Raw genomic sequence first — 27,424 nt, 5'->3', positions numbered from 1 at the left:
GAAATACCATTTGACCCAGCCATCCCATTACTGGGTATATACCCAAAGGACTATAAATCGTGCTGCTATAAAGACACATGCACACGTATGTTTATTGCAGCACTATTCACAATAGCAAAGACTTGGAACTAACCCAAATGTCCAACAATGATAGACTGGATTAAGAAAATGTGGCACATATACACCATGGAATACTATGCAGCCATAAAAAATGATGAGTTCATTTCCTTTGTAGGGACATGGATGAAACTGGAAAACATCATTCTCAGTAAACTATCGCAAGGACAAAAAACCAAATACCGCATGTTCTCACTCATAGGTGGGAATTGAACAATGAGAACTCATGGACACAGGAAGGGGAACATCACACTCCGGGGACTGTTGTGGGGTGGGGTGAGTGAGGAGGGACAGCATTAGGAGATATACCTAATGCTAAATGACGAGTTAATGGGTGCAGCAAACCAACACGGCACATGGATACATATGTAACAAACCTGCACATTGTGCACATGTACCCTAAAACCTAAAGTATAATAATAAAATAAAACAAAATAAAGAAGCTAGAGGGGGAGAAAACTTTGCTTTAGATGAATGAAAATAGCAATTATAGTAGACTTCTTATCAGAAACTATACAAAGAAAAGGAAAGTAGCATAAAATATTTAAAGTCTTGAAAGCAAAAAAACCCAACGGGCTTGAATTCTATATCCAGTCAAATTGTCCTTCCAAAGTGAAGGAGAGCCGGGTATGGTGGTTCACACCTGTAATCTCAGCACTTTAGGAGGCCGAGGTGGGCGGATCACCTGAGGTCAGGAGTTCAGATCAGCCTGGCTAACATGACGAAACGGCATTTCTACTAAAAATACAAAAATTAGCCAGGCATGGTGGCCCACCTGTAGTCCCAGCTACTCGGGAGGCTGAGGCAGGAGAATGACTTCAATCCAGGAGGTGAAGCTTGCAGTGAGCCAAGATTGTGCCATTGAACTCCAGCCTGGGTGAAAGAGCAAGACTCCATCTTAAAAATAAATAAATAAATAAGGCCGGGCGTGGCGGCTCATGCCTGTAATCCCAGCATTTTGGGAGGCCAAGGCAGGTGGATCTCCTAAGGTTGGGAGTTCGAGACGAACCTGACCAACATGGTGAAACCCCATCTCTACTAAAAATACAAAAACTAGCCGGGCGGGGTGGTGGGCGCCTGTAATCCCAGCTACTCAGGAGGCCCAGGCAGTCTCCAGCCTGGGCAACAAGAGTGAAACTCCATCTCAAAAAAATACAAAAAAAGAAGGGGAAATAAAGATTTTCTCAGACAAACAAAAACTAAGCTTCATAACCAGCAAATCTAGCCTGCAACAAATTTTAAACATGGAAAAATTCTGAGAAGCAACATTAAGAACCTCCTCTTTGAATGCTATCATTTTGTTAAGCAGCCCTTGTTCAGATACTTAGGAACCATCTTCCAATTGGGTATTTATTATTGCATTAAACCCATTCTTCATGATTTCCCCAGAAATATCATGAAAGTGTTCCCAAAATGCCTGTGGAATATCAGATACACTCATTCAACAGTCACTATTTCCTGCTAAAGAACAAAATGATATTCCTCCATTGTGAAGTGATGTTGGTGATCTCTTGCTGGATCTCCTTCTAGATTTTTATGAATCACATCTTTAATAATTCATTCTAGGACCTTGCCCAGGGTTAACTTAAAGCTCTCTAGTCCTGAATAGCAGCATATATCCTTTTTTCCTCTAAAATGTGAATCTACATTTACATTTTCCTCTTTTCCATTTTCTCTTTCTCCTTCACATATCACTGTCCTCATTTGCACCTTAGGATATTATATTCTGGGGTTAAATTTGCTCACAGGAGGAAACTTGAACTCATTTTTAGCAGTAGAATTACCTCTTATAATATTTTATCTCATTTTCATCTTCTCTTCCTCCCAATCAATGTTTATTCTACACATCTTAGTGTTGAAATCAGTCTCTTTAAGAGAAAAGACAAAGCAAAATAGAGATTAAAGAGTTCTCTCCTATGTCGGCCGGGCGCGGTGGCTCACACTTGTAATCCCAGCACTTTGGTAGGCCGAGGCGGGCGGATCACGAGGTCAGGAGATCGAGATCAGGTGAAACCCCGTCTCTACTAAAAATACAAAAAAATTAGCCAGGCGTGGTGGCGGGCGCCTGTAGTCCCAGCTACTCAGAGAGGCTGAGGCAGGAGAATGGCGTGAACCCGGGAGGCGGAGCTTGCAGTGAGCCGAGATTGCGCCACTGCACTCCAGCCTGGGCGACAGAGCGAGACTCCGTCTCAAAAAAAAAAAAAAAAAAAAAAAGAGTTCTCTCCTATGTCAACCATCAACTTTACACTCTAAACCACAGCGCTGAGTTTATTCATTTGATGATCTTATTCTTACTCTATTGTAACTAGGGTCTTCTGGTTATCATTGGCTTTATCAAAGTTTGCAACCCATTTTATACTTTAGTCTTTCTAAATCTTATCTTCAGTTCTTTGCTTCTCCCTCAATCATTGCCTTGTATTTTTCAACATTAGGAGACCCCATTTCCATTGCTCTAAATCTGAGGTCACTAGAGTACATTCTCTATACTGCCACCCAGGGTCACATCTCTTTCCTCCCCATATATCTATTACTATATACAAAAACAGATGAATAAAATTTACTTACCAAACTACATCCCTCTTAAAGCACACCATTAGCAGAGGCTGTTCCTCTAATTAATAAAATGCTTATCATCAGGGCATTAAAATATGGAAAAATCCTCTTCCTATAGCTTGATAAAAAAATTCAGTAATTATTATTACTCACTTATTTGAGTTCATTAATAATAAAATTGCATGAAATAATAGCTGTGCAATATATAATACATAATAGTATATAACATAATAATATAATGATTGTACAAAGGGAAACAACTTTTTTCCCTCAAAAATCTGTGTTTGTGTCCATATCTACCACTGATTAAACACAGGGGGGTGCCTTTTAACCTCTTTGTGCCTTTGTCTCCTCATCTGTAAAATTTGGTTAATAAATGAATATGTTGTTATTCTTGCAAGGCTAAACAAAATTAAGTACATGCACTTGACCTTGGAAGCCTTAAGGCAGTGAATACCAAAGTGTGGAACGTGATGATTTTAGATGACTATTGGACATGCATTTAATAATATTAAATCACATGGTATGAAAATTACTTCAATTTTGTTTTAACCCTTGTAATTACATAAAAAGGAAAATCCCTATTTGGTGCCAGTATGTTTTCACGTCTTCTAGCACTTGTTATTCTCCCTTTTAAGCAAAGGAAGAGTAGGTGACAGGCCTTCCTTCAGCAGGCAAAAGTATTTTTCTTGAATTGAATTACATTATTTTGTTTTAATTGCACTTATTTTTACAATTATATTTTATTATGGCAAGCAATATTTCTTTTCAAGTTCCAATTTCTTTTTCTTTTCTTTTTTTTTTTTTTTTTTTTGAGACAGAGTCTGGCACTGTTGCCTGGGCTGGAGTGCAGTGGCATGATCTCAGCTCACTGCAACCTCCGCCTCCCGAGTTCAAGCGATTCTCCTGCCTCCCATTTCTTTTTCAAATGAATTAATTGAAATAAAAAGAAATAATTTGTTTTAGATAATAACTAAATATATTACAGGTGGTTTGAGGTTTGGCAAAAATTATGAAGTTAGTATATCAAAGATTGAGGAAACATTCGATAATGTAATATACACATTTTAATCTATTTGCCTGTTATTATCAATTAAGTTATATTTTTATTAATTATAATTAAAAAATAAGTCTCTGAAAAAATTTGTGCTTTACAGGTTCCTAAGCCTGATTCTTGAAGCCTCTCACACAGAAGTTTTAAAAGATTCACTAGTAAATAATAAAAAGAAAGTTTGCATTTGATATCTGACTTTTATTTCCTCTAGGTTAGGGGTAATATCTACCTTCTTTATATGCTCTACAGCATCTATTAGAAGGCTGAGTGCACAAGTGTTTCTAAGTAAATATTCAAATGTGCTGAATTGACATTTAGGTGTGTCAAAAATGTTTGTGGTTGATATATGTGTGCCTCCCCTGCTCGTCTCAAAGTACCTCCAGCTGTTAATACTACCAGAGCAATTTCCACCCAATTTCCCTCTCAACTCTGAAGTTATAGCTCAGATAATGTGGCGACCAGTCTGAATCACAGAATCTTTAGCTATTTGTCATTTCCATAATGTCTGCCAGCATCCTGTAAGCTGGCTGTGTGATGTCCAAGACCAGATAAAGGAATTGCACTTTTCTCCATAGCTTATATATGCTAAGTCCCTTTACCACACTATAATGTCTTTAATTTTTTCCCAATTCAGTCCCTGCTCTCCAATGCCATGACAACACACATCCTATAAAAAGAGTCTTTACCAACAGTCATGAGATGAAGCCTTTTGACATTTCTCTTCAGGGATCTTATCCACATCCATTTTCTCTGCCTGTTGGTTCTTGACATTTTAATGTCTGAAGAGCTTACATTCTATATAACCAATAGGAAGGGGAAAACAATATCTTTACCTTCTGATCACAAAGAAAGTTGTTCAAAGTCCTAAGCTCAATACAGTACGCAAAATGTTTCCAGAATTCTTGAGTGAGGTATTTCAATATTCATGAGCAACATTATTTACCATTACAGTATCTAAAGAGGAACCCAAAGGCTACAGAAGTAGGTAAGTTAACAGTAGATTTAAAATTTTCTGCCCTTGAAGCTGTGTTTGCAGAACCCACACCAGTTTCATTTGATTAGCATCTTCTCTAAATCTATGTAATCCTCTCAACCTGTTCTATACTTTTCCTTTATCTCTGACTCTTGGTGTTAAAGCCCTTAATTAAAAAGTAACACAGATGACTGACAAGCACATACATATACATACACAATTGGCTAGAATCCAAAATTTTAACATTTGTCTGGCTTGCTAGGTTGTCCACTGGAGCCTAGATTTTGAACCTTTTGAATATCAGGCTGGCTGACTGCCAACTGATGGTTCAAACATTCAACCAGTCTTCCATCTAATCTGCCCTCAAGAAGGAACCTGGGAAAAGCCAAAACCTGATTTTCCCTTTACACATGAATTCTCCCATCATCCTCCCAGAAGCCCAAGAAGATAGGTCTTATTAACTGTATCATATGGAGTAGGAAACCTGAGATTAGAAAGTTAAATAAGTTGCTCAAGGTCATGGAACTAGTGAAGGGCAGAGTGTGGTTAAAAGTCAACTCTGTAGGATGAGAAAATCCATTTCTTTCTATTATACCAGCCAGCTCCATAATGGTGTTATTCAAAAAGCTAATCTTAAGAAAGCTTTAGAATAGTAAAAGAAATATTAACTTGCCTTTAATATTAGCTTATCACTTGCTTTAGGCAGCCACTACTCTTCCTCATCTGTCCAATCAGATACTCAACTCTTAACAGCTGTAAAATATCATCTCTGGCAACTTTTGATGATAAAACAACTCCAACGTTCAAATGCTACTGCTGTTGCTTCATGCAGGCGCACCTTGTTTTATTCTTCCTCATTGTATTGCTGTTTGCAGATATTTCTTAGAAAATGAAGGTTTGGGAAAATTCTGCATGGAGCCAGTCTATCAGCACCTCTTTAACAACAACTGTGCTCACATCATATCTTGCCTCTGTGTCATAATTTGGTACTTCTTGCAATATTTCAAAGTTTTTTTTTATTATTGTATCTGTTATGGTGATCAGTGATCTTTTTTGACTGTTTGTTTGCTTTTTTTTTTTTTAATTTGAGACAGGGTCTCACTCTCTCCACCCAGGCTGAAGTGCAGTGGCACAATCACGGCTCACTGCAGCCTCAACTGCCTGGGCTCAAATGATCCTCCTGCCTCAGGTTCCGGAGTAAATGGGACCACAGGGTATGCACCACCACACTTGGACAATCACTGATCTTTGATGTTACTATTGTAATCGTTTTGGGGTGCCACAAACAAACTGTACCTTTATACAACAGTGAACTTAATTGATAAATGTTGTGTGTATTCTAACTGCTCCACTGACGGAGGAGCAGGTGGTGAACTTAATTGATAATGTTGTATAAGACGGTGAAGTTAATTGATAAATGTTGTGTGTATTCTAACTACTCCACTGACCGGCCATTTCTCCCCTCCCCACAACAGCTCCTTGGGCATCCATAATTCCCCAAGACACAATGGTATCAAAATTCAGCCAATTAACCCTACACTGGCTTCTAAGTGTCCAAGTGAAAGGAATAGTCTCTCACTTTAAATCAAAAGCAGGAAATGATTAAGCTTAGCAAAGAAGACTTGTTGAAGGCCAAGACAGACAAATGCTGGGCATCTTGTGCCAAACACTTAGCCAAGTAGTAAATATAAAAGAAAATATCTTGGAGACAATTAAAAGTACTACTTCAGTCAAAACATGAATGATAAGGAAGCAAAACAGCCTTTCATTGGAAGAAGATGCCATCTAGGACTTTATAGCTAAAGAGGAGAAGTTAACACCTGGCTTCAAAGCTTCAAAGGACTGGCCAACTCTCTTATTTGGAGCTAATACAGCTGGTAACTTTAAGTTGGAGTCAGTGCTCACTTACCATTCTAAAAATTCTAGGACCCTTAAGAATTTTGCTAAATCTACTCTGTTTGTACTTTATAAATAAAACAACAATGCCTGGATGACATCACATTTGTTTATAGCATAATTCACTGAATTTTTTTTTTTTTTTTGAGATGGAGTTTCACTCTTGTTGCCCAGGCTGGAGTGCAGTGGCACAAGCTTGGCTCACCACAACCTCCGCCTCCCGAGTTCAAGCGATTCTCATGCCTCAGCCTCCCAAGTAACTGGGATTACGGGCATGCGCCACCAAGCCCAGCTAATTTTGTATTTTTAGTAGAGACAGGGTTTCACTATGTTGGTCAGGCTGGTCTCGAACTCTCAACCTCAGGTGATCTGCCTGCCTTGGCCTTCCAAAGTGCTGGCATTACAGATGTGAGCCACCATGCCCAGTGATTTACTGAATATTTTAAGCTCATTGTTAAGATCTGCTGCTCAGAAGAAAAGATTCCTTTCAAAATATTTCTGCTGCTTGACAATGTACCTGCTCACCCAAGAGCTCTAATGGAAATGTACAAGGAAATTTATGTTCTTTCCATGTCTGCTAATATAACATTCATTCTGCAGCCTATGGTTCAAGAAGTAATTTTTACTCGGAAGTATTATTATCAGTCCCCTGCAGCCTTGACCTCCCAAGCTCAAGCTATCCTCTCTCCTCAGCCTTCTGAGTCGCTGGAACTACAGGCATGTGCCACCACACCCAGTTAATTTTTTTAAATTTTTTTCTAGAGATAGGGCACCACTATGTTTCCCAGGCTGGTCTTTAACTCCTGGGCTCAAGCAATCGTCTTGCCTTGGCCTCCCAAAGTGTCAAGTCTTATTATTTAAGAAACATATTTTATAAGACTATAGCTACCATAGATAGTGATTTCTCTAATGTATCCAGGCAAAGAAAATTGAAAACTTTATATAAAGGAGTCACTATTCTAGGTGTCATTAAGAATATTTGTGATTTATGGGAGAAGGTCAAAATATCTACATGAACAGGAGTTAGGAATAAATTGATTTCAACCCTCATGGATGACTTAGTTGGTGTATTAGTCCGTTTTCACACTGCTGATAAAGACATACCCAAGACTGGGTAATTTACAAAGAAAAAGAGGTTTAACTGACTTACAGTTCCATGTGACTGAGGAGGCCTCATAATCAGAATGACAGAAAGCAAAAAGCCCTTCTTACATGGAGGCAGAGAAGAAAGAATGAGAACCAAGTGAAAGGGGAAACCCCTTATAAAACCATCAGATCTTGTGAGTCTTATTCACTACCATGAGAAGAGTATGGTGGAAATGGTGGAAACTGCCCCCATGATTCAGTGATCTCCCACCGGGTCCCTCCCACAACATGTGGAAATTACAGGAGCTACAATTCAAGATGAGATTTGGGTGGGCCAAACCATGTCAGCCAAACCATATCAGATGGATTCAAGATTTCAATGAAGGAAGTCACAGCAGATGTGGTGGAAATAGAAAAAGAAATAGAAGTGGAGCCTGAAGTTGAGAGTGAATTGCTACAACCTTATGATAACACTTTGACAGATGAGGACTTGCTTCTTTTAGATAAGTGAAGAAAGTGGTTTCTTGAGATGGAATTTACTCCTGGTGAGGAGGCTATGAACATTGTTGAAATGACAGCAGAAGATTTAGAATATTCCATAAATTTAGTTGATAAAGCAGTGGCAGGATTTAAGAGGCTTGACTCCAATCTTGAAAGATATTCTGCTGTGGGTGAAATGCTGTCAGACAGCATCACATGCTAAAGATAAAATTTTTATGAGTGGAAGAGTCAATTGATGAGGCAAACTTCATTGTTGTCTGATTTTAATAAACTGCCACTGCCACACCAACCTTCAGCAACCACCACCCTGATTAGTCAGTGGCCATCAACATTGAGGCAAGAACCTCCACCAGCAAGAACATTACAACTCAGGCTGAAGTTGCATGTGAACATTAGCATTTTAGCAATAAAGTATTTTTGAATTAAGGTAGTATATTTTTTAGACAATGTTCTTGCACACTTAATAGACTACACTATAGTGTAAATATAACTTGTATATGCTCTGGGAAACAAAAAAAATGTGCACCCCACTTTATTGTGATATTTACTTTATTGTGGTGGTCTGGAACAAAACCCACAATATCTCCAACGTATGCTTGTATATATATGATTAGAATGAAACATGGATACTATGCTTTTTTCCTTCTCCAGAAACCACAAAAAATAAATGGGCTTCCAATTATAATGGTCTATCATTCAGACTCCTAAGCTGCTGTTTAAATTCTGCTTTTCTATTCACCTTCTGTGGTTTACCACTAACTTTTGACTGCTGCTTTTTTATCCAGTTCAAGAAAGTCATACCTCCTGGAGCTCTTTAACAACACTTCCCACTGGCCAACAGCAATTGGAAATGTAATAAGCCTGAGCACTCTGCAAATATCATTTCCCCCATGTATGTATAATCAGGCCATGGAGAAATATCCTATGATCCTTTTGGCTTGCTCAAAGACGACAAGATTCCATCTAGAGGAAAACAAAGTTTGGAATAATTGGCTGCCTGCAAAAAGCTTCCATATGGAAGTCAGTGATTCTGAAATTTTCTGACCAGCAATGCATGTTGGAATCTCTTTATTGCAGATAGAGGCAGTCTAGAGTATGTTAATTTTATATCCAGATTATTTTTGTCTTCATGTCTCTGAACAAAGTTTTCTTCCTTCATAGTATCTGTAAGTCAAAATTCTTTTTCTATTTACTCTCTGAAACATACCCTCTTTCTACATTTGTGCCATACTTTCCTGAGTTCTTCCAACAAACAAAGTGTTAGGAGAAAACACAACAGGCTCTTCTACTCCAAGAATGCTTTCATGAAGTTCTAAAAGTCCTTAGGACACAGTTTTCAGAAATACCAACAAAATAGTAAGGAGAAAGAAAGCCCACTATCATTATCATTTGGTGGGACAGCTTATTACCACTACTCTTCAGTTCCCATTGAGAACAAACTTCCACACCTCTCCTAAGAGAAAGCAGTTTGGGAGGATGGCCTTCTCCCCCATGACTCACTCTGGAGGAATGCCTTTATTGTTGACATTGAGGAGATGAAACTAAGCATGTGTAGCCCAATCTCTTCTTATCTTTCTCCTCTCTTACTTTGGGACCTTCCCTTCCTTCAGACTGAATATGTTCTTCTTTCCAGCTCCTTCTTCCTTTACACCTCTCTCTCTGCTCTCTCTGTTCCTGTCATTAGAGGCAATTTTCTGCTGTCCTGCTGTTCTCCTTCTGACTAGGTATATAAGTACAATTCAAAAGAAGGTAGTGAGAAGCTACCTTCTCACTACCTTTGATTCAAGCCACATTCTCCATTTGATTCAAGCCACATTCTCCATTATATAATAACAATGAAGTAGATTTTTTCATGCCTGTCTTAACTGCTGTGACTGTTTCTTAGTTGGGACAGATTGTCACAGAGAGTGGTACAATTGATTAGCACCTTCAGACCCAACTCAAGCTTTCCCACTGCTCTCACTTTGCTATTTTGTAAATGAAGTCTTCAAACAAATGCTGTTTGCCCTGTCCTGCCTTCAAAACATGGAATGAAGCTCAATTCTTAATTCCCCTGGCTATATTTATTAAAAGCTTAAAAACGCTTGAAGTTTAATATCCTGAGAAAAAAATAAGTACTCTTAGAGAACTACAAATCTTCACCAAACTTCCCTCTCCAGGCTTAGGATCTGGCATGTTCCAAGTCACAGGGAGTCCACTCTGTCCCCACAAGTGAGAATATCCAGACATCCCTCCATATTAGGGTCCTGATCGTAATTCTATAAGCCTCAGACAGAGAAGCAGGTTAGTCTACATCCTAATTTCAGACTTGCTTTCTTTCTTGCTCTAAGATGATCGACAATGGGAATGTCCATTTCCTTCAGAGGAAATCACACACTGTCTGTATTTACAGTGTCTTTTTTACTCCATGGCCAGACAAAAAGAAAATCATCATATATGACAGCACATTTCCCAGTCTTAGCCTTAAACAATCATGTGAGATGTACCAAACATTTATTCGTATCATGTCACGCTGTATTACGTCAAGCTATATCTAGCTTACTTGATGGTTTTATAGAGAGATGGTAAGCAACACATCTTTGAGATGGTGCTCAGACTCACCTCCAAATCTTGAGCACTTAAATGAAGAGACCCACATATCGCCATAGAACAAACAAATATTTTAGTCAAAAGGTGGAAGAGGTCGACTTAGGAAAGGAGTGTCTCTAAATCTTTAGGTATATAGCTAAAATGTATGCAATCTATACATTTTACCTATATAGGATTCAGCATTTCTGTGATACATCAGCACTCAGATGACTTCACTGGTTCAGTCTTCCCAAAGCAGTGGGTAGACGCATGCATGAGTTGCATCTGCCTGGCTCATTATGGCAATCCTTCCCAGAATAAATGCAACTTCTGCCTCAAAGATTCCTACATGCTGAATTTAAGCGAATCTCTTTGTCTGAGACTCAGTTTCCCCATTTGAAAAACTGAGAAATTATCACTTGACTTTCAAGGCGTGGAAATTAAATTTTACCAGTATGCTAATTCTTTATAATTTGCAAAATCTTTATAATACTCTTAACCAATAATTCAGAAGCAGTTTAAATCATTGATTTTGTCTTCCTCAATTAGCAAAATAGACTTTTTCAAACAACTATAGAGTACCTGTTTGGCGTACAGAAGAAAATTAGACATTTAAATTTTCAAGTAGGCAAAAAAATTTCAGGCATCCTCCTAGGTGACTGACTTATTACCATTTAGCTCTTCTTCCTCAGTTCTCCTCTTTCTCTCCCTAACTTTTCTACCATTTGATTTTCCTGAATGACTCATAAGTATAGAACCACCAATTATTTTATATTTCATATTAAGCTGTGCAAGCCAAATTGAGTTACAGCTTAGACAAGAAATCCTAGGGGAAACACCCAGGAGACTGTCATGACACATTTCTTGTTCTCTGGCATAAGCAGAGATAGTAATTAAGCATCACATGACATATTACTCTAAAAATAGATGCCCTGTGTGGTTTTTGTCATACACACATCCAAGGTGTTTTTAAAAAAATGTTTATTTTAATGTGTTACACATTTAGCCTCTGGGAATCATTTCACTGAGCAGCTGAAAAGCTGCAGTAAATTCTTGGTTACTGAAATGACATGAGGATGAGTTATTTAAATATCTTTATGTTCATAACATAGACTGGTTTGAAACAAATCTTCCTGCTGTGGCTAACTCATAAATATCTCATGATCTAAGTAGGAGATGCCACATATCTTCTTTTTTTTCTCATTGCATGACTCTCTTTGGATATTCATTCATTCAACAAACATTTATTGTGCATGCACAATGTACCAGGCACTGTTTTCAGGACACAGGATACTGCAGTCAACAAGACAAATGAGTACAATGTTCGAATAAACCTACAATTCTGTTTTAAGATGGCAAACAGTAAACAAGGAAATAAATTAATACATAATTTCAGATGGAGATAAGAGTTATAAAGAAAATTAATGATAATAGAATAAGGAAAATGGGGACAAGGAAGAGCTTATTTAGATTAGGTAACTAAGACAAGCTCTCTAAGAAGTGAAGAACTGAATGAGACGAAGCCTGCCAATCGAACCCTGGCAGGAAGAACAATTATAGAACAGGGAACCACAATGGTAAGCATGTCATGTTTAGAGAAAAGAGGCCAGTGCGGCTGAAGCACAGAAGTCAGAGTGTAGTTGGAAATATGGTCAATGTGGTAGGCAAGAGACAGATCTCTCAAGAATACAAGAAATATGGTCTGTGGTAGGCAAGAGACAGATCCCTCAAGAATAGTTGTAGAGGTGAATGGATTTAACCCAAGTTCAACAAGAAGCAATTGGGGAGGTTTAAGCAAAGAAGTGATATGATTTAATTTATATTTTGAAAGCTTACTCTGGTTAGATGGGGGTGGAAATAGGAATGAAAGAAGGGAAATCATTTAGGTATTTGAAACATTCAGTAGTATAGGCAAAAACAGCTGATGACTTAGATTACCATTGCAGGCAGATGAGTAGCAAAAATGGTGGTCAGATTTAGTATATACTATAGGGGTAAAACCAATGTGCTCCTCTGATTGATGTGATTTACAAAATAAAAAAAGGAATCAAGGCAATAATTTCTATACTTTATTTCTCAGTCTATCTTACGGTCCTTGCTGCATTTCATGGTAGGATTTCAAAGGTAACATTAAAAATAAGGAGTATCTACACAGCAGAAGGTTGGAGAATGAGGAAGCATTGACCAGATATGAGAGAATTACAAAGCACCGCATTGTGACCCCTGTAGGAACAAAAGTAAATATTGTCTCTAGCTTTTGTTATCATTGTAGGAAGACCAGGGATCCTAGGGTATGTACAATTTTCCGTCTCCTTCTTATAACAGACTAGTTATGTCTTTATATTTTACAAAAGACCATAGATTTTGCACAGTGTTTCTTTCATTAAGCCCCACCAACATATTATCTAATCTTAATAAAATTTGGTCAGCAGAGATGTAAAAAATGGAGAGAAAACAAAATAAAAGTAAAAAAGAAAATATGAAGGCAAAGATGATGAAAAAAATAGAAGATAAAGGCCTGAAATATGCCTGAAAAGTGCAAAAAATGTGCATTTCTAATTATCAGCTTCTGTGTACTTTTGAACTGCGGAAGTTTTGAACTGAATGAGTTCAAAAGGTGGCCAAGACTGATGAAGTGTCTTTGTTAATAGAAAAATTTAAACTGAGTCTTCTCAAGAGAGGCATATTTAGAAGCTCTAATGAGCTCCTCAGTGAAAAAAAAAATCCGAACCTAATCTTTTGGTTCAATAAGTTAATTCTCTTTGTGAAAGATGAGTCGAGTGAGCCAACCTTTATGAACACTGAAAGCAAACCGGCAGAGAATTGAAGCTCTGAGCCACCGAACTTCAGGCCTTTCCTCTCTTTTTTTCCTTTCTTTCTTTCTTTTTATCTTCTTTGTTGGCTAATCTAGGAGCAGTTTACCAGGCTGCCAGGCAATGCAAAGGTCTAAACTCTTTGTGAAGAGAATTTGAAATAATCACATTATGTTTGTCAAGGCTTTGTATTTGTGGAGGTGAACAGTAACAAATAAGAGAAAAAGTCTGCAATCTGTGTTTTTATCACAGGGATAATGCCCAGGATTCTTTGTATTTTGTGGAAGAATGGCATGGGATCTCAGGCTAAGTCCTTGAAGTACAAATGTGATTGTACAAGGCTTCCGATAGAAAATGTCTACCTTGAATTTCATGGCCCTTGGTATTTTGGTAAACTTAGTTTTATAGCCTTATAAATGATGCAATCAAATTTCCATAAGGACATCATGAAAGTAGACTTAAGTTGTAGAAAATTGTACGAAGTTTACTTCTGTATGTCTCATTGTAACTGTAAACATCCCATTTTACCAGCTATGGCATCTAGGAAATATTCAGCTCCATTTAGACACAGCACAAAGGGTAGAAGAAATTTAAAGGTCAGAGCCCTAAACTCTTTTACCCAGTTACAGAAGATGTTTTGTCAACATGAATAAATAAAAGTGGTACTGCAGTTAAAATTGAAGGTATTACCTCCCTAAATAAGTATTTATACAGAATGTTTCATGGTAAAATAACCAAGGTAAATTTGATAATGGGGCTGGGGATGGTGCTCATTATTTTTTGTGTTATGAAACTGAAGAACAACTTTTCTTTTTGTGGTCATCAGCAAGTATCAGTGTGCTACTCTGGAGATAATATTTTCCATCAATGGAGGGAAAAGAACTAGTATATATGAGTGGTAAAGTGGAATCTAAAAAAAATAATGTCAAAGGCAAGACCGTGCATTATAGCTTAATCCATATATGTAGGCTACTTGACTGGAAAGCCATATGGTATTGCAAAAAAAGTGCAGAGTATCTAATAAGAAAGACACGTTTGTATCCATACTCTACCTCTCACCGGAAACTGATCTTGGGCCAATTACTTCACCTTTCTGAGCTGCAATGTCCTTAACTGTAAAATAAAGATTCAAAAATCAGTCTTACGGGGTTATCAGAAGAAATTAATGTCTCTAGCTTAGAGATGTTTATAAAGGTCTATACCACCTTATAAGTACCCGACCCATAGTAAATATTATGTAGAACACCTTCACATCTACTTCACAGGGTCTTCACTGATATAGATAGCAAAGTTTTATCAATTTGTATTCGAAGAAAACCAACATCTATTCAAGAAATTTTAAAACTACAAGAATTAGTTGGGTATGGTGGCTCATACCAATATCCTAGCACTTTGGGAAACAGAGGCAGTAAGCTCACTTGAGGCCATGAGTTTGAGACCCTGTATCTACAAAACTTAAAAATATCAGCCAGGCTTGGTGGCATGCACTCATAGTCCCAGCTACTCAGGAAGCTGAGGCGGGAGAATCACTTGAGACTGGGAGTTCAAGGCTGCAGGGAGCTATGACCACCACTGCACTCCAGCTTGGTCAACAGAGTGAGATGCTGTCCCCAAAAAAAATCTATGTCTTAATTTTCCTTTAAAATACTGTATCCTCCTCTATAATTACATAGAGAGCATTTTATTAGTGGCAGGGCATTAACCACCTCTTTACACAAATACACTTCTTCCTGTTACCTTAGAACCTCAGGTAACAATAGGAAACTTGCTTTGTTTATAGGCTGAGAAAGAAAGAGAATATATTCAAGTAAAAAGCTCGCAAAATCAGGAAATTTCTTCTCTCTCAGGCATTTCTGGAAAAGTTAGCAGGGTTTCTGGAAAAGTTAGCAGAGTTTCTAGAGAAGAGCACCAAATGTGTATTTATATAAGGTGAATTTTATTAGTTGAAAGTAATGATCTGCATTACAGGAACTCAAGTGAGATTGTCTATAAATATACAGAAATTCTAGAACTAGTGAAAGAGTTTCTCAACTTTCATCCTCTTAAAAGAGTTTGGAAGACAAAAGCCAAAGTATGGCAGTTTCTAAACATAATTAGCATTGGCTGAATCTTTCTTATGGACCAGACACTGTACTGAGAGGTTCCACTAATGGCCTTATTTAATCATCCAACAACTCTGTGAGTTATGCAACAATTTAACCTCTATTTTAAAGAAGAGGAAATAGGCAAAGGTCACACAACTATTAGAGAATACTAGCACCTGATTCCAAAGGCCAAATTCTCAGCTACTTTACTGCACTCTTTGCCAAGACTGGTAAATCTCATGAGCTTCTGCTCAAATATTTCCTCTTGCCAGTTACAGCCTCCTGGTGTTTGCCTTTCAGAATCAAATTCTTAAAAAGGAACTGTATCACATGAGATATAGTCTGACTATTTGGTACTATTTTCTTAAAGAGCCCAAGAAAGTTATATTGGGATTTTGGGGGGTATTTTTTCAAAATAATTTATAAACAAAACTATTCCCATTTTACTTTTCTTTCACCACTGTCACTAGATACCAATTTTACTAAACTTTGACTGTCAGACTGATTTGCAAGAATTCCCTCCTCTGATATAACCTCCTGCATTCAATAGAGAAATAAATAAATCACTTACAGTCCTTGTAGATAGCACTTATTGAATGCTTACTATATGCCAGCCATTGTGCTAATTGCCATACATGTTAATAACTTATCCCATTGCATCCTTACAAATCCGTACAGGTAGTTGCTGCTATTATCTTCATGTTATAGCCCAGGAAACAAAGGCTCAGAGAAATGTCGTGCCCAATATCACAAACACAGTAAAAAGTAGGAACAAGGTTTGATTCCAGAGCCATGTGACTACAAACTCAAGATCTTAGTCATCATAGAATAGAATTACCTTCAAATTTTACCACTTATGTGAGTCTGGGGAAAGACATATGCATTAGTCTGTTCTTGCACTGCTATAAAGAAATACCTGAGACTGGGTAATTGATTTTCTTAAAAAGAGGTTTAATTGGCTCATGATTCCATAGGCTGGACAGGAAGCATGGTGGCATTGGCTTCTGGGGAGGCCTCAGGGAAATTACAATCATGATGGAAGGCAAAGTGGAAGTGAGGCACTTCACATGGCCAGAGCAGAAGAGAGAGAGAGAATGGGGATGCACTACACACTTTTAAACAATCAGATCTCACTGTAATTATATCATGAGAAAGGAACTAAAGGGAGAAATTCACTCTCATCATCTAATCACCTTCCACCAGGCCCCACCACCAACATTGAAGATTACAATTCAACATGAGATTTGGGCAGAGACACAGATCCAAACCATATACCATTCTGCCCTGGCCCCTCCCAAATATCATGTCCTTCTCACATTTTGAAATACAGTCATGTCTTCCCAACAGTTCCCAAAGGCTTAACACATTCCAGCATTAACTCAAAGTTCCAAAATCCAAAGTTGCATCAGAGACAAGGGTAGTCCCTTTCACCTATGCGTCTGTAAAATAAATAACACATTAGTTACTTCCAAGATACAGTGGGGATAGAGGCATTAGGTAAATACGCCCATTCCAAAAGGGAGAAATCAACCAAAAGAAAGGGGCCACAGGACCCAATCAAATCTGAAACCAAGCAGGCAGTCATTAAATCTTAAAGCTCCAAAATAATCTCTTTTGACTCTATGTCTCACATCCAGGGCACATTGATGCAAAGGGTGGGCTCCCAAGGTCTTGGGCAGTTTCATGCCCCAATAGGTGGTGCCCTCATGGGGACTCTGTTTGGGGATCCAATCCCACATTTCTCCTCCACACTTCCCTTGGTAGAGGTTGTCCTTGAGGACTCCACCTACCCAGTAGGATTCTGCCTGGAATTCCAGGCTTTTCCATACATCTTCTGAAATCTGGTTGGAGGCTACCAAGTCTCACCCTTGCACTCTGCACACCCACAGGCTTACTACCATGTGGAAGCCACCAAGGCTAATGGCTTGCACTCTCTGAAGCAGTGGCCCAAGCTGTACCTGAGCCCCTTTTAGCCACAGCTGAAGCTGGATCAACTGGGATGTTCAATGTCCCTAGGCTGCAAAGGGCAATGAGGCCCTGAATCTGACCCATGAGACTGTTCTTCCTTCCTAGGCCTCTGACCTATGGTGGGAGGAACTACCTCTCTGAAATGCCTTCCTTTTAGTTATGCAAATTTGTGCAGCCTGCTTGAATTCCTCCTCTGAAAATGGGTTTTCTTTTCTACCACGTGGCTGGGCTGCACATTTTCCGAACTTTTACACTCTGCTTTCCTTTTAAATAGAAGTCCAGTTTCAGGTCATTTTTTTGCTCATGCATATTAGCTTAGGTTGTTAGAGGCAGCCAGACTACATCTTGAACACTTTGCTGCTTAGAAATTTCTTCTTCTGGATACTTGAAATTATTTCTCTCATGTTCAAAGTTCCACAGATCCCTAGAGCAGGAGCACAATCCAAACCTCTTTGCTAATAAATAACGAAAGTCACCTTTGCTCCAATTCCCAATAAGTTCCTCATTTCCATCTGAGACCTTATCAGCCTGGCCTTCACTGTCCATATTATTATCAGCACTTCAGTCACAACAATTTAAGAAGTCTCTAGGAAGTTCCTAACTTTTCTTTATCTTCCTATCTTCTTAGCCCTTCACACTCTTCCAACCTCTACCTGTTACCCAGTTCCAAAGCTGCTTCCACATTTTCAGGTACATTTATAGCAATGCCCCATTCTTCGGTACCAATTTTCTATATTAGTCAGTTCACATGCACTGCTATAAATACCTGAGACTGGGTAGTTTATTAAAAAAAAAAAAGAGGTTAAATTGGCTCACAGTTCTTCAGGCTGCACAGGAAGCAGGGCAGCATCTGCTTCTTGGGAGGCCTGAGAACTTACAATAATGGCAGGAGCCAAAGGGGAAGTAAGGCACTTCACATGGCTAGAGAGAGGGAGAGAGAGAGAGTAGGGATATGCTACACACTTTTTTTTTTTTTTGAGATGGAGTCTTGCTCTGTCACCCTGGCTGGAGTGCAGTGGCATGATCTTGGTTCACTGCAAGCTCCACCTCCCGGGTTTATGCCATTCTCCTGCCTCAGCCTCCTGAGTGGCTAGGACTACAGGCGCCCGCCACCATGCCCAGCGAATTTTTTGTATTTTCAGTAGAGACAGCGTTTCACCGTGTTAGTCAGGATGGTCTTGACCTCCTGACCTCGTGATCCACCCACCTCAGCCTCCCAAAGTGCTAGGATTACAGGGGTGAGCCACCTCGCCCAGCCAAGATAATGTATATCTTAGAGTTGAAGAGTACTGGAGTATATATAGTAAGTATTAAACAAATTCGGACTAAAATTTTAATTCCACCCAATAATGTTCTTTGAATAGAAATTATCAACTCTACACAAACATAGTCAGGAATATTTTGGGTCCCATGGAGCATCAAGTTGCCATAATGACAAGACAGAGAGACATCTTAAGAAGACCTCAACATGATCACATATTGTTAAAATGCTTCTATTGTTGGAGGTTACTCTTGCCAGAGTTTGTCCTTCAGCTCTAATCCCACTCTCAATGTGAACTAGTATCTGAGTTTTACAGAGAGGGTCAGGTATAGTGAAAGCTCACATAATGTTTTTGTATTCAAAATGTCTATAAGACTCTGGAGGATAAAAACTGGAATGCAAGGTGTCACTTCATGATACAAATAACATGAGGGAAAGGGATTCCTCTAAAAATGTTTTTTTGGAAAGAAGTTTATAATGCATGCACTCTTTTTCTTGTTCTGCTATTTGGTTTGGCCACTTTGCAGCTAGCTTCTCATATTATACCACACCAACATCAAAGGACTATCCTCCAGGTTTACATTTAAAAAGAAACAAGCTGGGCCCTACATTTAGCCCTATCTTTATGAAATTGTTTGGGTTTTGAATTTAAGGAAAATATATCATATTAAAGACATATTTATTCTGTACCCTTCCTTGGAATCTACCAAAAGTACCAAAAACAGTTTAAAATTTAAATAATGTAATATCTAGAAGTTCAGAAATGAGTGACAAAACAAATAAATAATTATGGGAACACACACACAGTCTACTGATTTCAATAAAATGTGGACCAAAATGAGGGATAAAGCAACAAACCAGTACATCTTAAAGTAACACAAAAGATCTGTAAAGACTCTTCCAAAGACACTTTATGTAAAATAAGGAGGAATGAGAGTATGTGAAGTCCACGAAAGACTCAGGGGATACCTTTAAATAAGTCAAAGTCAACACTGCAAATAGCATAAGAAAAACTGCCTCTGAGCCTAGGATAACTTGACCTCAGAAGCCATCAGGAGGTAATATGAGGAGGAGAAGAATCAAAGAGAAACACCGGCCAGATTTGCAGCTAAAAATGAATGCAGCTGAGCAGAAATAAATCCAGAATGATTACTTCTAAAACTCTGGTAAGCCAAGTAGCTCTACTGAAACCCAAGGTAAACTTTCACTAGTTCTCCTGATCATGCTGAAAGGAAATGTGCCAGATAACGATGTCGAATTGAAGAGTAGAAGTTGTAAAGTAGCATTCCTTTAAAGAACAATTAATACCAATTTTTCTCGAACTATTCCAAAATTTAAAGCAGAGGGAATTTTTCACAACTCATTTTATGAAACCAGCATAACCCTGGTACCAAAATCAGACAAAGACACAGTAAGGAAAAGGCAACCATGGTTCAACATTCCTGATGAACACAGATGCAAAAATCTTAAACAAAATAAATGCCAACAAACCAAATCCACCGACACATCAAAACAATAATATACTACAGTCAAGTGGGATTTATCCCAGGAATGCAAAGATAGTTCAAACTATGCAAATTAATAAATGTTATACATTACATCAATAGAATGAAGGGCAAAAATCACATGATCATCTCAATTCAATAGATTCAGAAAAAGATTGTGATAAGATTTAATCTCACTGCATGATGAAAACTCTTAATAAGTTAAGTATAGAAGGAAAGTTCCTCAACATCATAAAGTCCATATATGACAAACCCTTAGCTAACATCATACTGAATGGAGAAAATACTGAAAGGCTTTCCTCTAAGAACTGGAATAAGATAAGGATACCCACATTAACCATTCATATTCAGCATAGTTCTAGAAGTCCTAACTAGAATAATCTGGCAAAAAGGAAAAACAAATGGCATTCATATTGAAGAAGAGCAAGTCAAATAGTCCCTGTTTGCAGATGACATGATCTTATCTTATATTTCAAAAAGCCTAGGACATTGGACTTGGAAAAGAGTTTATGAATAACACCTCCAAAGCATTGGCAACAAAAGTGAAGAAAAATGAGAGTATATTAAACTAAAAACCTTCTGCACAACAAAGGAAACAATCAACAGAGTGAAAAGAGAACCTGCAGAATGGAGAAAATATTTGCAAACTACTCATTTGACTGGAGATTAATATCTAAAAAGCTTCTGCACAACAAAGGAAGCAATCAACAGAGTGAAAAGAGAATCTGCAGAATGGAGACAGTATTTGCGAACTACTCATTTGACAGGAGATTAGAATCTAAAATATACAAGGAACTGAAATATCTAGATAATAAAGAAAACAATCTGATTAAAGAGTGGACAAATGATCTGAACAGACATTCCTCAAAAGAAGATATACAAATGGCCAACAGGTATATGAAAAAAATGCTCATCATCACTAATTATCAGGGAGATGCAAATAAAAGCGACAATGAGGTATGATCTTACTCCAGTTAAGATGGCTATCATCAACAAGATGATAAACAACAAATGCTGGCAAGGATGGGGAGAAAAGGGAACTCTTATCCACTGTTGATGGGAATGGAGAATATTACAGCCACTTTGGAGAACAGTATGAAGGTTCCTCAAAAAAAACTGTAAATAGAACTACCATATGATCCAGCAATCCTACTACTGGGAATTTATCCAAAAAAAGGAAATTATTATATCAGAGACACATCTGAACCCTCATGTTTACTGCAGCACTATTCAGAAGAGCCAAGATTTGGACTCAGCCTAGATGCTCAAAAACAGATGAACAAATAAAGAAAATGTGGTGCATATACATCACAAAATAAAATTCTGTCATTTGCAGCAATGTAGATTGAACTGTAGGACATTATGTTAAGTAAGATAAGCCAGGAATAGAAAGTTAAACATTGCACATTCTCACTCGTATGTGGAAGCTAAAAAAAGTTGATCTCATAGAAGTAAAAAGTAGAACAGAAGATACTAGAGGCTGGGAAGGACAGGGGGAGGGGAGGAATAGAGAGAGATTTGTTGAACAATACAAAATAATGGCTAGATAGTTTTAGTGTTCTATACCACTGTAGGATGACTATAGATAGCAATAACATGTTATATAGTTTTAAATGGCTAGAAAGAGGATGTTGAACATCACCAACACAAATAAATGATCGAGGTTTGAGATGATGGATATGCTAATTACACTTATCTGATCACTATACATAACATATATCAAAAATTCACTAGGTACCCCATTATATGTACAATTATTATTGTCAATATAAAAAAGGAAATTTTAAAACAGAAAAAAAAATCACTTTGAAAGAATTATAAACTAAATCAGACTTCTAAAAAACAAAAACTGAAGAATGAAATAGTGAAATAAAATCTTCAATATGCTGTGAGAAAAAGCTACATGTCTATAGTTATAAACCCAGAAAATCTTTATTTAAGAAAATATAAAATAAATATTTTTGTATATTAGGCCATGCACCGTGGCACACACTTTTAATCCCATCACTTTGGGAGGCAGAGGCATGTGGCTCTTGAGCTCAGGAATTCAAGACTAGCCTGGGAAACATGGTGAAACCCCATCTCTACAAAAAACACAAAAGTTAGCTGGACATGGTGTCACACCCCTGTAGTCCCAGCTACTCAGGAGGCTGAGGAGGGAGGATTGCTTGAGCCTGGGAGTTCAAGGCTGCCGTGAGCCGTGATCACATCACTGTACTCCAGCCCAGATGACAGAGTGAGATCCTGACTCAAGAAAATAAAAATTAAAAAAGGGTTCACCAGTGGATTTTCACTAAAGGATCTTCTGAGGCAGAGGTGTCCAATCTTTTGGGTTCCTGGGCCACATAGAAAGAAGAAGAATTGTTTTGGGCCACACATAAAGTATCACTAATAATAGCTGATGAACTAAAAAACAAACCGAAAACTCAAAAACATCTCAAAATGTTTTAAGAAAGTTTACAAATTTATGTTGGGCTACATTCAAAGCCATTGTTGGGCAACATGCAGCCTGTGGGCTGCAGTTTGGACAAGCTTGTTCTAAAGTATCAATATGAGGAAGAAAGAAAATGGTCTTAGAAGCAGTGTCTGAGATACAAAAAGAAACAGTAAGAAATTAATAAAGATGAGGGTAATAAATATTGTCCTCATAAAGTAACAACTATTATTATATTTAACTTGTATGGTTAGAAAAACAGAGTTGAAATATCAGAAAACAATATCATGTATGTCAAGAGAAGAGTGATCAGAGGTAATGGGTAACATCTTACTTCCTTCAAAAGAAGAGATTGTTTTTATTAACTTCAGAATTTGCTAGGTCATTAAGTGCATATGGTACAAGTTCTAGGGTATCTAGTAAAAGACCAGAAATAGAATATATACTCTCCAGATAAACCCAATAGAGTGAGAAACAAAAAATAAAATTCATTATCTTAAAAAGGGATAATTGTGACAAGCATGGAAAAGTAAAATAAATAGCACAATATATTGACACCTACTAATAAATGAATAATTAAAATAAATAAAATAGCAGTAAGTATTACTTTTGCACCAATCTAATATTTCAGATTAAAGACAGACATTGTAGGGATGACCTTTCAAAATCCAGCTATATTCTATTTACAAGAGACACATATAAGAATAAAGATCCAAAAATGTTGAAAGCATAGAAAATAATATGCCAGGAAAATAACAACAAGAAACCCCATATTATTTATGTTAGAAATATAGATTTGAATACAAGTATTATTAGAGATAAACACATCTCTTTCACATCACATAGTGATGAAAGGTTCCAGTCATCATAAAGATATATTTCTAAGCTTTTGTGCATCTTTATGCTTCAGAATATATATAGCAAAATTTTACTTAAATGTGAGAAATTGACAAATGTAACTCAAAGTGGAAGACTTCTAAACACTTATTTCAATTTAATGACCAAGCATTAAAAATTAAATTATATATAATTCTGCATCCAAAATGAGAGAATATATATCTGCTTGAATGCACATGAAGCAACAGTAAAAAGTGGCCATGTAACAAGCAAAATACAAATCTCGGCTAATTTTAAACAATAACTGTTATGTACATCATATACTTGTATTGTTTATCAAATGCCTTTGATAAACACAGTCAATATTACACTGAATGGGCAAAAGCTGGAACCATTCCCTTTGAAAACTGGCACAAGACAAGGATGCTCTCTCTCACCACTTCTATTCAACATAGTATTGGAAGTTCTGGCCAGGGCAATCAGGCAAGAGAAAGCAATAAAGTATATTCAAATAGGAAGGGAAGAAGTCAAATTGTCTCTGTTTGCAGATGACATGATTTTGTATTTAGAAAACCCCATTGTCTCAGCCCAAAACCCCTTAAGCTGATAAGCAAATTCAATAAAGTCTCAGGATACAAAATCAATGTGCAAAAACCACAAGCCTTCCTACACACCAACAATAGACAAGCAGAGAACCAAATCATGAATAAATTCTCATTCACAATTGCTAAAAAGAGAATAAAATACCTAGGAATACAGCTAACAAGAGATGTGAAGGACCTCTTCTAGGAGAATTACAAACCATGGCTCAAAGAAATAAGAAAGGACACAAACAAATGGAAAAACATTCCATCTTCATGGATAGAAAGAATCAATATCATTAAAATGGCCGTAAGGCTGAAAGTAATTTATAGATTCAATGCTATTTAAATCAAACTACCATTGACTTTCATCACAGAATTAGAAAAAACTACTTTAAATTTCATATAGAACTAAAAAAGAGCCCACATAGCCAAGGCAATCCTAAGAAAAAGAACAAAGCTGGAGTCATCACGTTACCTGACTTCAAACCATACTACAAGGGTACAGTAACCAAAACAGCATGATACTGATACCAAAACAGACATATAGACCAAGTGAACAGAATAGAGACCTCAGAAATAAGATCATACATCTACAACCATCTATCTGATCTTTGACAATCCTGACAAAAACAAGCAATGCAGAAAACACTCCCTATTTAATAAATGGTGCTGAGAAAACTGGTTACCCATATGCGGAAAACTGAAGCTGGACCTCTTCCTTATGCCTTATACAAAAGTTAACTCAAAATGGATTAAGTTAATGAATTTACAAGGAACTTAAACAAATTTACAAGAAAAAAATGGACAAACCCATCAAAAACTAGACAAAGGACATGAACAGACACTTCTCAAAGGAAAACATTTGCAGCCAACAAATATATGAAAAAAAAGTTTAGCATCACTAATCATTAGAGAATTGCAAATAAAAAACACGATGAGATACCTTCTCACGCTAGTCAGGAGGGTGATTATTAAAAAGTCAAGAAGTGGCTGGGCACGGTGGCTCACACCTGTAATCCCAGCATTTTGGGAAGCCAAGATTGGTGGATCACCTGAGGTCAGGACTTCAAGACCAGCCTGGCCAACATGGTGAAACCCTGTCTCTATTAAAAATACAAAAAATTAGCTGGGCATGGTGGTGGGTGCCTGTAATCCCAGCTACTCAGGAGGCTGAGCCAGGAGAATCACTTGAGCCCGGGAGACAGAGGTCGAAGTGAGCCGAGATCATGCCATCGCACTCCAGCCTGGGCAACAAGAGTGAAACTCCGTCTCAAAAAAAAAAAAAAAAAAAGTCAAGAAGTAACAGATGCTTACTCCATTGGTGGGAATATAAATTAGTTCAACCACTGTGGAAGACAGTGTGGTGATTCCTCATGGATCTAGTACCAGAAATACCATTTGACCGTGCAATCCCAGTACTGGATATACACCCAAAGGAATATAAATCATTCTATTATAAAGATACATACAAAGATACATGCACATGTGTGTTTATTGCAGCATTATTCACAATAGCAAAGACATGGAACCAACCAAAATGCCCATCAATGATAGACTGGATAAAGAAAATGCAGTACATATACACCATGGAATACTATGTAGCCATAAAAAGGAATGAGATCATGTCCTTTGCAGGGACAGAAAACCAAACACTGCATGTTCTCACTCATAAGTGGGAGCTGAACAGTGAAAACATGTGGACACAGGGAAGGGAACAACACACTGAGTGGGAGTGGGGGGTGCAAGAGCATCAGCACAAATGGCTGATACATGTGGGGCTTAATACCTAGGTGATGGTTGGATAAGTGCAGCAAACCACCCTGGCACATGTACACCTATGTAACAAATCTTCACATTTTGCACATGCATCCTGGAACTTAAAGTAAAATTTAAAAAAAAGAAAAAAAGAATCAATAAGCAGGTCAGGTGAGCACTCACAGTAACTGGTTTTAACTTTATATCACTGAAAAGGACACTGAAGAGGTAAGACAGACAGACTTGAATTGCAGATGCCACTCTTTTTCTAAGACCATCAAAGCGGTATCTCTATGAGTCTGCAAGAACCACAATGTCACTGGGCTTAAGGTTCCCCTTAAAGTAATAGATCACAACACACAAGTCCTCTCGAATATCTGAAAAGCCTTCCCAAAAAGGACGGGTACAAACAAGACCTGACAGCAAAAGCTACAGTAAATATCTAACTTTTCAATAGCCAGACACAGATGAACATTTACCAGTATCAAGACCATCTGGGAAAACATGACCCCACCAAATGAACTAAATAAGGCACCAGGGACTAATCCTGGAGAAACAGAGATATGTGACCTTTCAGACAGAGAATTTGAAATAGCTGTTTTGAGGAAATTCTAAGAAATTCAAGATAATGCAGAAAAGAAATTCAGAATTCTATCAGATAAATTTTAAAAAAAGAGATTGACATAATTAAAAAGAATCAAGCAGAAATCCTGGAGCTGAAAAAATGCAATTGGCATACTGAGGCATGCATCAGAGTTTTTTAAAAGCAGAATTGATCAAACAGAAGAAAGAATTAGCTTGAGGACAGGCTATGTGTAAATACACAGTCAGAGGAGATGAAAGAAGAATAAAATACAATGAAGCACACCTACAAGATCTAGGAAATAGTCTCAAAGGGCAAATCTAAGAATTATTGTCCTTAAAAAGGAGGTAGAGAAAGAGACCACGGTAGAAAGTTTATACAAAGGGATAATATCAGAGAACTGCCAAAACCTAGAAAAAGATATCAGCATTCAAGTACAAAAAGATTATAGAACACCAAGCAGATCTAACCCAAAGAAGACTACATCAAGGCATTTAAAAATCAAACTCCCAAAGATCGAGGATAAAGAAAGGATCCTAAAAACAGCAAGAGAAAAGAAACAGATAACATACAAAGGAGCTCCAATACATCTTGCAGCAAACTCTTCAGTGGAAAACTTACAGGCCAGGAGAGAGTGGCATGACATATTTAAAGTGCTGAAGGAAAAAAACTTTTATCCTAGAATGGTATATCTGGCTAAAATATCCTTCAAACATGAAGGAGAAATAAAGACTTTCCCAGACAAACAAAAGCTGAGGGATTTCATCAACACCAGACCTATCCTACAAGAAACGCTAAAAGGAGTACTTCAATCAGAAAGAAAATGACTTTAATGAACAATAAGATCTCGTC

General features: G+C 37.6%; 1 protein-coding gene across 4 annotated transcripts in view; it reads right to left on the bottom strand.

The window, feature by feature from the left end:
- The window catches only part of ERMN (ermin), a 90,578-nt gene that overhangs the window by 33,884 nt on the left and 29,270 nt on the right, over positions 1–27,424 (bottom strand). Inside the window, exon 3 of one of the 4 annotated variants that reach the window (XM_063609483.1) lies at positions 14,614–14,674. The exons of 1 other annotated variant lie outside the window; for it this stretch is intronic. The gene's annotated coding sequence lies outside the window, so the exon portion shown is untranslated. Of the gene's footprint in view, positions 1–14,613; positions 14,675–17,435; positions 17,452–27,424 lie in introns of those variants that run through there. 2 more of the 4 variants (XM_063609482.1, XM_063609485.1) reach the window with 2 other exon arrangements.

This window comes from Symphalangus syndactylus, chromosome 9 (genome assembly GCF_028878055.3).
Source record: "Symphalangus syndactylus isolate Jambi chromosome 9, NHGRI_mSymSyn1-v2.1_pri, whole genome shotgun sequence".
NCBI lineage: Eukaryota > Metazoa > Chordata > Mammalia > Primates > Hylobatidae > Symphalangus > Symphalangus syndactylus.
Note: the sequence above shows the minus strand (reverse complement) of the source record. Positions and strands in the feature narration are given on the sequence as shown.